We start from the raw sequence: 15,924 nt of genomic DNA on the forward strand, positions 1-15,924 counted from the left end.
CTGGATCCGTTACTGGTTCTGGAAAAGGGGTCGATTCTTCGTCGCAATCGTGACTCCATCCCGGATAAAAATAACGAGTTTGGGATATCTATGTCGCGTTAGGAGAATTTCATTGAGGAGAATTGGATTGGTATGTTGGTCGATCAGACGAATTTATGTCTTTTTGGTGTGAGATTCTCTTTTCCGCTAGATTTTCGTTATTCGTACGAAACCAGCGATTACGTGGTCAATAGTAAACGTTACTATTCTCTAGGGAGATCCAACTTTCTATATCGTCGTCTCTACTTTTCTCCTCTCTTCTATTTCTTCCAAAATTACCCGTGTGTGGATATATCATTCAATCTTTTGCTGTTACGCAACATCGATAAACTTTCTAGCTTATAGTAACGTCCCTACGTTACCTTTTTCTATATCGATCAAGAGTAGCGGCCGTGTTTTTGATTTCTATTTTATCGCATTATATGTTGGGTCGGTAACTAAGTGATTGGAGATTTTGTCATTAGATGGCATTGGCAAAATCCGCAATCACTTAGTTGCCAACCCAATGCATACGCGCGTATGTTGTGCGTTCATTGATTTACTTATACGTATGTTTGTATGACTATACGAAGCGTACCACTTCGAGGCTCGAAAAAGGCTTACAGCTGAAACTGCGAGATAAGTTCTACGATCTTCGCTCGCACAGAAAGTTGCAGTTTTATCGTACTAATACGTGTAACGACTACACTCGATCTAAGCAACCGTTTCGATCGTTTACATGCTGGTCCTAAGAACTGAATCTATAAAGGAAAGTAAAATAGTCCTGTCATAGAAACACAACGAGACACGATGAAAAAGGGTGCTGCTTCATGCTCGAAGGAGGGTACCGAAAAACAAGCGTCGACTTTGTACATCTATTTTCAATCACGTTCAGAGACGATAAAAGACTTTGGCGCGCGCAATCGTGTACTATCTTTCGGGCACAGGATTTTGTTTCCTGTGCCGCGCGCGGGTTCACCGCTGCGCGAATAAACACGCCGGGGACACGCGATCTGATATTCAATATCCTCGGCTTTCCCCTCGGGAGAGTTTGCCGGGATCTCGAACTAGCATACGTCGTATCCAGTTTCCGCGTGTCTCCAGCCCGTCGGATATAATAGGTACATTTTTCGATCTCTCAATATCGTCTGCTTGAGAAATCCATGGCCGCGATTCAATCTATCCGATTGTTAGAAGAGAAGTTCCACTTCGCGTGTATGTCTTATTCGACCTTGTACCTTTCGTTCTTTGCGAATCACAGGAATTAGTAAACGTAATTAGTAGAATAATTAGTAGAACGTAAATAGTCCAAGTACGTCGATTCAAACGAAAGATTTTAACATTTACCGACCGAAGCTTGGAATTGCGAATCGCGGTGTGGCGAGATTTTTTACGCTCGAAAAACACCTACGTATTTCCCGCTCTAACAAAGTTCTGAAAAGATCCAATCCCTGGTTGCCGTCCGAAAAAAAGGTTCACGTCAATGTTCGGATGACTTTCTTTCATACGGTGCGCAAACGAGGTGTCCATCATCGTTGTTCTCCGCGACGTATGCCGGCAATTCCTTCGGGAACAACGGGTGCAGATAGAAAGTGGTCGATCCGGTGGATCCCAGTTGTCCATTAACTCGCCGCCCTTTAATGCATCGTCCAGACTGGCGGTAAGCTCCACGGTGTTTTGACACTCGTCGACGCGTGACGCTGCCCGTTGTACGTTGCCTGATCCATTTTGCAGCGCGATTTATTTGCGTCACCCCTCTTCTACCTCCCTTCCTCCTTCCCCCCGCCCCCCTCTATATGTTCACTGTGGCGTAGAATCGTGGTGCGATAGAGAGACGTGCTCGTATTTCATCGAAGATACTGGAAAAGAACAGCAGAGGAGGAAAGACGATTCCGGAAACGGACGAAGTGCTGCCATCCCGCAAGATGTGTGGCTAGAACCGGAAACGCGCGTCCAGAGGGTATAAATTGAATCGGGGCTGCGCATCCGACGCGTAAATGCGACTTCGCACCCGCCCTTTAAATTCCCGATGCTGCACGCTCCTTTCCGTCGTTCAACGCGGCGATCTGGACAACCATTACGGACCGGAAAATGCCAATAATTTCGACCGACAATCGAGAATCATCGAGTTCCCTGCCCTTCGGTCACTCTGTTATTTCTGCTCTCTAAATCAAATAACTTCGATCGTCGAGGTCAGGGTTTGATCTTTGCGAACAAGCAGTTATCAGTAATAATTACGTAGAGCATTTCGACTTAACTTGGATCGAGGGATTCGTGTCTCGTTCCATCGGTGCAAACGTGTATTTCATTAATATCTGAACATTTTCGATCAAATATCTGTGGCGGCACGGGCCACGGAACTTTTCAACGGCTCCGGATACAAAGCGCGACGCCGCCAAAGCGCAACACCGACGTGCCCAATGTATCATCGATATCTTCACACTCTTTCCGCCGAATTCTCGGAAGAGCATACACGTGCCAGCACAGGCGGCACATCTAATGAATGCACGCTAGTGGGGATATCGATGGGCTACGAAGGGAAGGATCTGCGCGATCCAAAACAAAAGCAGAGTGAGTCTGCTTGCGCCATTAAAAGTGTAACTCCTCGGTCCTTTTTGATAGCAACGCGTCGAACGACATCTCGGTGTCTATCGTTATTTGTTAGTTGTTACCTGTTGTCCGTTAAGTGTTATTGTTGATCGTTAATTGTTAACTCTGATTGTCGATTAGTTCTAATAAACTGTTATTCGTTAAAAACACCAAGATTAGTTCCTTACGCACCTATCACCATACCACCTCATATCTTTTAATCGGAATAACGTTCAATGCTGAGTTTCGCATCTCGTACATTTCCCGCCGGGATACCCAATATCGAATACAGACCAAGAACACGGCTATTGGAATTTCCTCAGCAAGTCCCTGATACAGACATCGGAGGACAATGCGGAAAAGCACGAAGAGCAAGGATCGTTCGGACGTTTATCGGACACGGTGGTCCACGGGATCAGGCCTCAAATATTCTCGTCCGGGTTGCGGTAACCTGTGGCTAGCTCTCGGCTTAGATACACGGAGCTTAGATCCGCCTTGGCTTTGGTTCGGGACCCTCGCGAAGGCGATACGTCAACGTCATAATGGGGGTCATAAATCCGGCTCGCACGCGCCCAAACCTTGCATACGGAGACCGCACGAGGACCACGGCCGCAACCGTCCATAATCCGTCCGCGTGTCCCCGCTGCCTCTGTATGCGCCTCCAACTTAGTTTGCACGCTGACTTTGTTAGATACCGTTGTGTTCATCCATCACCGACGTCACCGATCGCCTATGGATATTCAGGAAACCTGACGCGTAACGTGGGAATGTTTCGAATCCTACGTATATCTGTGTAGTTTCCACGTTTATGCTTGCTTATGACTATCCTGCTTTCCGTTGGCAACATTAGTTATGTGGTAAAATGTACGTGTAGCTTTTCCTCTTCACTTCGCAGAAGTTCAGCTAACATTCGACACAAATGTGGAAAGTACTAGTTGATTGGATCGATCTAAAATTAAACGATTAAATAGTAACCATCGGAAGAAATTGAGAATTAATTTAAACTTTAATAAAGATCTCCGTCAACTTTGCATTATCGTAAACGTCGAGATAGTATACGGAAAAATTAGGAAAGTACAATGTATGGTATATCCCCTGTATTTTCACCCTATTTTTCTTCGTAAAAGGCTACAGATCTTGATCTCGATCGCGATACACTTTACGTGACATTAACGGATCCTATCCTTTACGATTCAAATCACTTAATAACTAACTTTAGTCCCTTAATTATTAAATCCGCGACCCTTTACGACCCCTTATCGTTTCCTCTAGTCGCTCGATACAAAAAAGGAAAACCGCTCTGCACGCCTCGATCTTGTCAAAGGGAAAAATTCTTTGAAAGTGCTCGTAACATCGCGTCGAATAATCTCGAGTTCGAGCACGCACGAGCGTCGTATATTTCGCGGTCGTATCGCGATTCATTACACCGTGTTTAGATAATTAATAAAGCGCGGTCTACGTAAATAACGTGGCGGGTATCGCGAAGATCGGTCGAGTCGGCAAAAGTAATTTCGTCTGGTGCGGCACGGCGTGGCGCGGCGTTTCCTTGGCCGTTTTATCGTCCGGCGTGGCGACGGGGTTGCGAGCGTGTTCCGTGTTTCATTCGCAATCAGCAACGGTAGCCAGCGGGCCGAACGGTGTGTCGTTGATGGCGGAGCGTAAGCGGTGGCAGTAACCTGAAAGTTATCGCGCGGCCAACAGGGTCGTAACGAGCACACCGCGTAGAATGCAGCTTACCGGTCGAAGGGACGACATTCTGCCGCGCTGTTATGGCCACTAAGGCTTGTTTACACTGACGTTGTCCATCGTGATAATGCCAGCGCTGCGATCGCGCCCAGATACTCACCCTGCCTCCAACTCGCCGCGATTTCCTCCCGTTTCTTCCTTTTTTCGTAGTTCCGCTTTCATTTGCTGATAATCGTCGACTAACAGGTATAAATTACTCCATTAAGCACCGTGTTTCAGAAAGAGCTAATCTAAAATGCTCGCAATTTTTAGAGACGTTTATTGATTATACAAGTTGACTATAAGAAAAGAATTTCAGGTACATTAAATATCAAAGATCATACGTTAAAGTTAAATATTACAATATTTAGATGGTAGCAACGGAGCGTAACGTCAATTTCTCCTTCGGGAAATTTGTTTTCTTCAACGATCGTAAGTAAATTTGTTGCATTACTTCCATGGTTCTGTCGGTTCTTCCTCGTTGATTTCAGCCCTTCTACCCTGGGAAACAATATATCTATTTAATATCGTTTGGAATCTCTCGTATAATTTCTAACTACCAACAAGAGGAATTTTGTTCTCATTATTTAAAAACTTTTTCGTCGAAGTAATTATGGTAGGAAACAAAGATATCGAAGAGTGGAGAATGAAGAAGCGTATTTTAAAACGCTGTGCAACCACTGATACGTCAGCTTGGTACGATCAGGGATGCCGTACGCGTCGCTCGTAATCGTGTGAATATTATTTTTGTCCCGGGAGTTTTAAACCTTTTTAGTATGCAAACAGACGGTTCTCGAGGCAATATAACAGTGACGTTGAGGGTTGAAAGTCGCGGAGAATGTAGATGCCGACCGACCGCGTACACAGTAACACGGGGCGTCGCTTTTTACACGCGGCCGTTTAAATAAAATCGTATTAGTTACGACGCTCACAATTTTCACCTGTTCACACGATCATTTTTCCCGTTTTCTTTTTACTTCCCTGATACAAGTCGTTTAATTATTCACGTTAGATACGAAAGATTTGTTGGTTTGATCGGTCTTCGATCATTGCCACGTAACCGAACGAAGAGAAGCCTTTCCTAGTACGAAGAAAATTAAACGTAACTTCTGTAGCTTTATCGGATCTGTTGAGTTCGTATGAGATGTTATTTAATGCATCGATGTTCGATATTCCAATAACGGAATAAATCCACGATTGTTACTTATTTCCCCTAGTTTATAATTTAAACATAGCCAGGTAGGTATAGCCTTAATTTCATTATAGCGAAATTGAATCTAACGAATACGGTCGTACATTTATACCATTATAAACCGTTTCTAGTGTCGTATAAAAATCACAAGCCGTTGCACGTTATATTTATTCTTTTCAAAAATGAATAACCACCTTCGAAAGATTAGCATGTCTGGTTCGTCGCAACATATACCTATTTCTCAAATTAAAAAGTGAATAAAGTTAAACAAGTGGAATTAAATGTTCCATTGTTACTCGTGACTAGATAAGGAGCAAAACATTATTATTTGCAGTGATTAAAAGTAACAGAACTAATACAGGATGGTAGTATCGAAACAAAATTCGGATAGAGTAAAACTCCAGTTATTGTAGCATCTAAGGGATAAAATTAAAAAGGCACGTCAATTTTCTTTATTTTATAGTCGATCAACTTGACATCCATTTCAGTCACTGGCAAAAGAGATACAGATATGCGATATATCGAAAAAGCTGGAAAAATTGCGATTCCGCAGATTTGTCATTTCGTTACCATTAGCACCGTGTCGGCGACGTGGAGCGTCGCAGCGTCGGCGCTGACAGATGCATGGAATTTTTCTGGAGTCCTTCCGCGTCTCCAGGATGCGAGTAACGGACGTCATGATTTCCCAGGGGTCGCGGGCTTCCCGTACATTTTCATACGAATGCGTGGCGGTTCGCCCATCCCGCTGTCGAGAACGGTGTAACTAGGCGACTGACCGCGGAATTTAAATGCCATTATGAATATTTTTCGCCAGGGCTGACTGGTGTCTTGCGAACGAGAACGGAAGATACGCCAGTTGTTCTCGATTTTCATACGAATTCGCGCCTTTATGCGCCGGAACATCGTTCGCGTGGTCGTGAAATATGCATTCGATGCAAAGGGGACGTGTAACCGGCTGCTATTTTTTCAACAAATATACACGGGTTCGTGAAAAATACAGTTTCTCGTTTTGTTACAATTTAAAAGAATTCTATTTGATCGCCGAATTAAAATTGTTCGAAAGTCGCAACGTTTATGAAAAATGAAAAAGTTTCCTCTGTAACGATTCCCGGATAACCCAATTACTTCAATTACTCCGAAATCGACGCGAATAAATAGTCGATCGCGGTGGTCGAAATCAATCAGAAGACACGGCGAGTAAGGGGGATAGCGAGTAGGGTGATGCGAAGGACGTGAGAGGAGCGTGCAGGGGAGTGTCGTCTCCTCAAAGACGACGACAACGTCGACGACGAGGACGACACTTGCTGGTCGCCAAGAGCAACGTAGCAACAACCCCGTTTAGTACTCTCGGCGTGTCTGCGCCGTAGAGAGTACAGAAACGCCGAGATGGTAACGACGACGACGACGACGACGACGACGACGACGACGATGTTAGTAGTAGTGGTGGTGGGACAAGGAAACATCGACGACGACGATGGTGATGGTGGTGGTGGTGGTGGTGGTCGCGATGGTGGTGGACGAGATCCAAGCGTGAGGCGCGCGAGAGAGGGTGGAAGAAGGGTGGCTAAAAGGTGAAGAGTGGGGTGGCAGGATGCGGGACGGCTGGTTACGGTGGTGTTGCGGGGTGTCGAGGGGGTGGTCGAAACGGAGGGGCGCAGGAGGCAGACTCGAAGGACGGGAGGGAGGGCAAGGAGGTGGAGGAGGGTTGTCTGGGTGGTTGGTTGGTGATGCATTGCGCGAACTCCCCGCGGCGAGGTCACGTGACTCGTACCCCCGGCCTATCATTGATCGCTCCCCGGAGAAACGTCGGACACACTGTGCCCACCAAGCATTGTACCTTGCACCTTACCAGCTTTCCTACCGGCACATCTTCGGCGGCGGGGATGCGGCGGAGGGATTCCAGCCGTTCCATCAGGAGCTCCCTCCGGCTATCTAGCTGCTCTCCGTGATCTTACGCTTTGTCCTTCCTTCGTTCCCCGTGGCCTCGGTAATGCTGCTGCTTTTTCGTCGAGTCCGTTACGGACACTGGCCAACCTATCGCTGCAAAAAGGGGATGATTCGCCTTTTCTATGGAGTGCTCGTTCGACAACCTTCTAGAGCAGTTGGTGGAAAGAGGAAACTTTAAGTCGGGAGGTTTGTTGAATGGGGATACAGGCAGATTCGGAGATATTTTGCCAACAAAAATTGAAATTGTACTTTTATTTGTTGTAGATCAGGAGGCATGTATTTGACGTACGTTAAGATGCAAATGTAATATAATCTGCTGTTCGCTCCACTATGCCTGCAACTGTTTTACAACCTCCTTGTTAGAAGATCAAGTCATAATGCGTCATGATGAATTACGAGCCGTATTATAACCGGAACATTTAGATATACGGGCATTGCAGAGTGTCACTGACGCATTACCCACTAATATCTACGTACCCTTACTTAATCGAAGATTTTCAAATTTCTTTTCGCGATAAAATATCTTAGAACCATTGACACGGCGATCTGATATTTTTAAAAACTTTTCAAAAAACCTAAGGAATCTTCGGATCGAAGTCTCGAGACAACGAGAAAGGAATTACTTGGTCGATAGTTCGCGGTACAATTACCAAGATCTCTCGTAACGAAACAGGTGCTACACGCAGCAAGAAATGCACCATATTAATTCCTCCGGTAGAGCAGCCTGTCTTTACACTGGAGTCCCGTGTTCGATCGTGTTCAGCGGTAGGAAAAAGTGGTACACGTGCGAACGGTTCGCAAAACCGTCGATCCGTCAGTTCGTACGCGCGTTCCTTTTAATTGAACCGCGGATTCGAGGAAACGCGAGACGCCGGCACGTCACGGCATTACTCGTGTAACCCTTTTCAAGGAAGACGATGGAGCCAGTTGCGACTAGGATGGGAATTTCTCGATGTTGGTAACTCGACAAGAAGACTCGTTGCTGGAAGGAGTAATCTCGTGTCTCTTCTTGCCGGCGACTAGCATCTCGCTTTCATATTTTCGCCGTTGGGAACGTTGCCCGCGATCGTTTCCGGCACTTTCTTACTTGAATGCGATAAAAACGTAAAAGACGAGCAATAAAAATTATATGAAATGCCGCAAGAAAATTGCAACGTTCGCTTCGAATTGCTTCGTGTCACGACACACGTCGTTTCCTTCTAATTAGCAACTCTGTCGAAATACTTCTGAAAAAAGGATAAGGTGATTTAGAAGAGATGCAATTAAAAACAGGTACAATCGAAGGTAATCCGGTAGGCTGTTTGCTATTAAAACGTAATAACACGAGTACAAGGGATAATATTCTCGTAACACTCTCGTGTAACAACCTCGAGGCTTTGATCGTCGTGCGAGTAGTTGAAAGTAGTCGACGCGACTCAATCTTCCAGACTAATTAGTAAACGATATTTAACGGGTCGTAATAACGATCTCGCGTGTCTAGTGGCCGACGTGTACCGCGTTTTCGCGTTTGTTCAACGTGTAATTATGAAAATTGCGTTTGCTTTACGGCTGCCGGTGGTCGTTACACGTGTGAACGCCGCGGTCAGATTCCAGCCGTGATTGCGCGCGCTTTATCGACGTAAACGCTACGATAACGGTGCTGGCCGTTGTTAAATAACGCGTCGGTTCGTCTGTTTCTCGAACACGAAGAAAAAGAAGCGAAGCGGCTGGAGAAAGCATGGAGAATAAGCGGCTGTGTGAGAACGAGGAGGAAGAAGAAGGAGGAGGACGAACAATATGCTCGACTACTGGCAATTTTTTCGCAACATACGCGTTTACTCTCGCGTTTCCGCGTTCGATTCATCGTCTTGGCTAAGGAAAACGTTTTATATGCGAGGGCAGCTAATTCACAGACTCGAGTTCGACCGTAGAAAACGAAGTCACGTGATCCTCTTCGAGTTACGGCCGAGCGAGATAATTAAATCTGTCAGATAATTAATAGTTTCTTCTCGTCCCGCCCCTGGCTGAAATACACCTTCGAGTTATACGCGAAGCGAGAAATGAAAATTTATAAGAGTGTTATTTCATCGAGATTCCCGATGATGTTCCGCTGCTACGGCCAGCGAAATACTTTCTGAAAAGGTGTACAGTTCGTTGCCCAGACATCGTCCGATTCTCAACGTATCAATTAGAGATTGAAGAAATTGCACGGATTGCGTTCCAGTGGGAAATTATTGCTACCGTCTCGGCTGGCAACGCGATTACAAAGTTTATAGTTGATGAAACGATATCAAGCAAAGCGTATCACTCATTTTATTTCCATATATAACTAGAGAAATATCATGACCGAAGTATTTTCCCTTGGAAATGCTTCTTTGTCCTACATAGAAATTTATATTCTCCCGTAAAAAATTAAGAACATAAATGTTTTAACAATCAAGCAAAACTACAAAGATCAAGTAACTTCTGGAAATTACTAAAAAAAAAAAAAAACAAATTACAAGAACGTTATCTGATAAAAAAAAGAAGAAAATGGAGAAAAAACCGAGGTGTTCTCGATGGTTCTGCGATGTCGGTTGACGAGAATCGGAATTTCCTGCGGTTCCTTTGTGATGCAAAGGCGAGGGAGAGAAAGAGGCGGCGAGGAAAATCCTCGGCGACGAGGCGAGTAAGGCGTCGTCGTGGTGTCCTTTGAAATTAAGTAGTTACGCCGCCCTCAAAGGGTGGTTCTGCTCGGACCCGTCGCTCGCAGCTTGCTTCTTTCCCGCGAAAACTCTTTAAATCGTGCCGGCTTCACCGCCTCCGGCGGCAGTTTATTAAAAGGGTGAAATTCGTAGGACGGACACCCCAGAGGCGGACCTTGCTTTTAATATATTTTGATTGATAGGATTAGCAGCCACTTAACGCGGCACCCTTGGAAACTCGTGTCCGAAGACGAAAAGAAAGAAATCAGATTGGAAGTTTTGGGAGGGCTGTTTGATATAGGCTGTCTAATTAAATTATTAATTCCTTGTCGATGAAATTGCATACTGTGACTCGAAAAAATTTACTTTTAGTTTTATAATTGAACAGCACTCGCATTACGTAAAAAAAGCTTTACAGGTGAATTCTACGCGTACTGAAAGATCCGTCAACGAGACTATAACGATTTAAAAAAATTGATTATAGTTTTATTATCGCGTTCTAGTACATTCCCATCTCGTCCTAGAATCTTCCGAATCCCACAGACCGATTCAATTAATCCGATCTCCCTACGAAGCGTCATCCGCGTCGAGTTTCTCCAGATACCGCGTTTCCGTGTGTACATATATACACGTCGCATTTATATACGTTTTTCAGGGATGCAAATGAATTCCGCCTTGCCTTTCGTAATTCCATAAATTCGTTGTTCGTCTGAACTGGCTGACAGACGGAAAGACGGGTAAAGTGGGGCGGTAGAGGAGAAAGGGGTGGAGGAGGGTAGAAACGGGGGTGGCGGAAGAGCGAACCGTCTGGTGGCGACGCGGCGAGTGAGACGAAGAGATGGAAGAACTCGCGAGGGGAACGGTGGGGATGCAAGAATAATTGAAGACGAGTTTCCTTCGGTTCGCGGGGTGGCGTCAGGGGTGGGTTGTTGATGGAGGCAGCACCAGATGTTATCTTCCTCCTTGGGGTGACGCCATCAACTTTTAGACAATGCGAGGACTTTTCGGCGAAATATCAAACTTCGGTCTCGTCTTGTCGTTGCCAACCCCCCATCCAACCCTCTTTCACCGCCTCCCCAGCTCGCCACCTTCCATCGTACTCGACACAGCGCGGTGAATTCGCCACGGCGAGCGATTGTTATTAAAATGTAAATTTTCACGGAAAATTTGCTCCCATCCGCGAAATGGGGCACGATATTAGTATCGACGTCGAAGGTATCGTGTTTCTATTAGAATTGACTTCTGCTGTCTTCTTTTTTCGCCTCTTTCACCTTTTAGGCTAACGATCGCGATTTTTTACATTGAACTTCTTAATCGAAGTTTACTCTTTACACCGTATCTTCGACGAGTCTGATCGCCGCGCCGCACCGACCTGACATCGACGCGAACGTAACAAGCTCTCCTAGTGGTCGTTCAGGCGCGAGTTAAAAGAGCCATCCGATTCATCGTGCCAAGAGGGAGAGATTGGAGGCGCGGAGATAGGAGCGGCGACCCTCTTTTTCTCCTCGAAGTGAAGGTAGTACGGGCCGGCGATTATGGCCGTTCGAGTCGTGGAAAGGAATCGAATGATTTGATCTCGGCGCGATAAAAGGCCGAAGGTAAGCCTGCACGAGAACTGGAAGAGGAAAGAACGAGGCGAACTAGGGGAAGGCCGGTGAAACACGACCACCTTCAAGAGGAAGTTGGATCCAGGTAGTTCTCGACTGTTGGGAAAAGGAGACGCGGACATTTCCGATGCAGAGGCAAAACAGTTGGAATCATGGTGGAAAGAAAGAGCACGAGAAAGGGGTGGATTTCACGTAGAGGGGTCAGGAGGTCTGGTACCTTTATCGACGCCCATTCTTACTCGTAAATTGAATCAAAAGGAGCGAAATGAGCAACCGGCCCCCAAAGAGAGGAGGAGGGGGTGGTGAAGAAGTTGACTGGGAGACAGAGCAACGAGCAACGACGATGGCTACCACGGCGGGGGTATTTTAGCCGGAGTTAAAATGGCCCTTTAATCAATGTCCCTTCTTAACTACAAGCCATGAGATAAACGACCGGAAATGACGGCCCGATAAGAAAATTGCTTACCCGACGTCTCCCGAGAATTGCCTCGATTTTCCAGCATCCAACGACGCGTACGTTCGCCCTGACTTCGTAAATCGTTATCAAAATGGATGTCCCCCTCCCCTCAGTGTCCTGTCGCCACTTCGTTTCACGATTTCCAGTTCCCCAGAATTCACGCCTGTCTCGTGTGCCGTTCGTCGCACGCAAACGAGATTTCCTGAAGAGTACGATAGTCTTATCGCGTAACCGTCGTTAAATCTCGACTGGCCGATTTTCGACGAACAGGAAGAAATCGTCGCTTGTTTTTCCATCTCTCGTGCCTTTCACCCTCCGTTCTCCAAGGGAAAGCACGAACCGCGAATATATCCCGTGACACGTAAAAGCGTGCTCCTTGGGTCGGGAATAGCTTGTTAACCGTGCAGCAGGTTACACCCTCGTTTAACCGCGGCGACTTATTGCAGATATCAATCTCTGGTATGCGAACGGACCTCGCATTTGCATGCACGCTGGTCCGTTTCAGTTGCCGCGACAGGTGCAGCCACCGCTAAGATAACTCGGCATTTTTGCGCCAATTATTGGCATTTCGCAAAGTTTCGCCGGGTTGGATAAAGCGGTGGCCTTAACGAGCATCGTGGCATAATGCGTTCTCTTTGTTCGAGCGCGTCCTCCACTTTTGCGGGCGCAGCTGCCGCGCTAAAGGTTCTCCGGAAGACACGTAGCGAACGTCGAATTCGACACGGTGGGCGATAATTCACGGGTGAAGGGTCAACTCCTGTACTCATTTAACTTATTTCGTGGCGAAACCACTTTATAACGCACGAACGGCCTTCTCTCGTAAATCAAACGTAGACAATGCGTGTTCCTATATCTCGAACACGTTGTTCCCTTTACTTGGACTATCGTCGAAGTAAACCATCGACCTCGAAATTGAAACGACAAGGGGTCTGGTGGCGCTCGGCGTATAGCCGTGTATCGTCATTGATATTCATCCGGTTCGTGCAGCCGCCTATCGACACACGCATCGAAACCGCTAACCGTGAGAAGAGCGCGCGTGCGGTCGCCGCAGCAAACGAACGAACGGGCGAGCGCGTTCCGCCATGGGACGGCCGCGCCTATCTAATCTGTTACAAGTGGTAGAAACGTTGTTTGTTGCGTATCTGGAGCAGCGTGGCGGGCGATCCAAGCTAGACCGCACTGCAATTATCATGCAAATAGCCGGCCGTTTCGCAGCCACGAAATCGTGAGGAATTGAAATTCGTTGCTGCGAGCTGTGGAACGCTCGAACGCCGGAACGACCGCGAGGGTTGTCGGCATTTTAATGCACATTCAAACGGAGAAAGAGAAAGAGAAAGAGGGAGGCGCGCGGGTAGCTGGGACGCTCCGTGGTCGAGAAAAGGGTAGAACCGGAGGACGAAGAAAGAAAGAGGAAAGAAGCGAAGCAGAGGAAGTGGAAGAGGACGGAGTTGAAAGGAAACGATGGAGGTTGGAATGGAGGAGCGTGGAAGGAGAAAGAGGACACGGTGCAGCGAGAACGAGCGGCTCGACACGCTGTTAAGTATGGGTTTACGGCAGATACATATCGCGACGTATATATCGCGTCTCAGCCGAGGAACTATGCGCCGCTGTCGAGGAGGTGTTGGCAGCCGACCGGGTACCGCGCCGAAAGATGCCTTCGGTCGCTTGCACGCCGATGATTTATATAATTACTAGCCAAGAAGTATCGATATCTCTCGGCTAGGCAGTGACGGGCGAGTTACAACGATTGTTTGTTTCAAGACTTTTACTTTGTCAATAAGGGAATGATACGTATTTCGTCTTCTAGCTCGTGTTATCGGATTTAGCAGTTGTTCAGCCGAGTCGTTCATTTTCTTTTAAAATTCTGACATATTATTGGCGTTGGCAAACCCTTATCCTTGGAGCAAATGTAAAGAATAAAAACCGGACAACGGACTGGCTCATAATACTAAAAACATTTTCGCTCAACAAATAAAACACATCACTCATTCACCGCTCGATTGACAATTTCTCCAAAAATTTAAAATATCGAAAATGTTCCTAAGCGAGTTGTATCAGTTTGCTACAGGTACCAAAGAGATCACTGGCAAGAGTCAGGTCTGTCGCGCAGGTAAACCACTCGTTGCATTCCCTCGAGATTTATACTCCGAAGAATGCCGTGGAGAGCAGCTCGGGAGAGGCCTGCACCGTGGATCGAGAGGAACCATGGCACGAGGAAGGGAGATCGGGGTAAGGAGAGGATAAGGGTGAAGGGTTGCGTCTCCGTATATATACAGCGAGCATGCGGCAGGAACAGCGACAAATATATCGAGGTATTTCAGAGGAATTGAGCCGCGCAGCTCGCGCTGCTGCGCTTTTACCGCGGGGTCACGCGAAATATGCTCGTTCCTTCTTCGACAATTTGATCCCACCGCAGAGATAGCATTGTGGTCCTGGTGGACGCGCGCGAGCGCACGCTACTTCGATGCCTGTGAATCTCGCTACGACGATGTAGAGACGGTGACCAACGCGATCCTTCTATCTCTTTTGTTGCCTGCCTTCGGTTCTATTTGTTTCTCCGTTCTTTGCGGATATATTTATATACCACGACCGAGACCCATCGATAGTACCGTGTGCTTTTCGAAGTCCGTACTTAGTCGTCGGCATTCGAGCTTCCATGTTTCTATGTAGTACCATTGCTGTACGCTTCGCCCGTCTCTTTCTTCTTTCTTTCTTTTCTCTTCAAAACTTGTATATTTATTTCATTTGAGAAGGGCAGGCCAGTTCAAATTATTCGGTTCAAGTAAGCATTAAATACTAGACAAATATTATAAATTATTTAATTTAACCTAGTTAAATTTTTGATCCGATTATAAAAGGAATTATTTCCAAATCCAAATATTCCGTTAAATATCGTCCTTAAAAACGCCGTTAAAACGCGTCATTAGAGTAGCCGTTACACGAGTTGACCGGAACGTTACCTCAGCCTTTCGGATCTTCGCTTGATTCCTTGGGTTTCGAAACGACTTTCGGCGTTCACCGTGGTGCTCGATTTGCCGTGCAATCTACGTGACGTTCGCGCATGTTTTAACACGTGTTTCACGCAAAAATTCACACCGCGATCCGGCGATAAGCGAGACCGATCTTGCGGCTCAGGGGGCACGCGGTGCCATTATACTCCCGTCGCGATTTTTCGATCCTCTTCGCTGTAAATATTCCCCTGGCACGGCCGTGCCACGATCCTGCTGGCCGGGAGATTCCAATAGTTTCCTTCCCTTTCGCCGCGCCGTTTCGGGAATGTCGTTTTCAGATCGCTATCGCACACCTCACTTCTGCGTGAACCAAGCCTTTGGCTCCGTGGTTTCGCCAGTCTGCCGTTTCTGATTCCACGATCACGGTAAAATTAGCTTTTCACGAGCCCCATAATTACTGGTCATCGCAATATCGGTAATTGGGTTTTGACGAACGTTTCGAGGTGTAAACGGTTGAATTTCTCGGATTCTTGTATCTTTCTGTTTAATGTTTGGGTGGCTGCAAGTTTGAAATATCAAGTCGTGGACGAGTGTATACTTAAATTTTTGTATCTTTGCATTTGTTCGGAAGCGACTACATTTCAAAAGTTCTTAATCTTCGAACTCGCGAATGTTCGAATCCTCAAATATTTAGATCCTCAGATTTTGTAATAGAAAATTCTCAACTTGAGACATTTTTACCATTCAACGCCTCGAGTCGCTTAAAGTAAAAATG

Source organism: Bombus vancouverensis, chromosome 1 (genome assembly GCF_051014615.1).
Source record: "Bombus vancouverensis nearcticus chromosome 1, iyBomVanc1_principal, whole genome shotgun sequence".
In the NCBI taxonomy this organism is placed as follows: domain Eukaryota; kingdom Metazoa; phylum Arthropoda; class Insecta; order Hymenoptera; family Apidae; genus Bombus; species Bombus vancouverensis.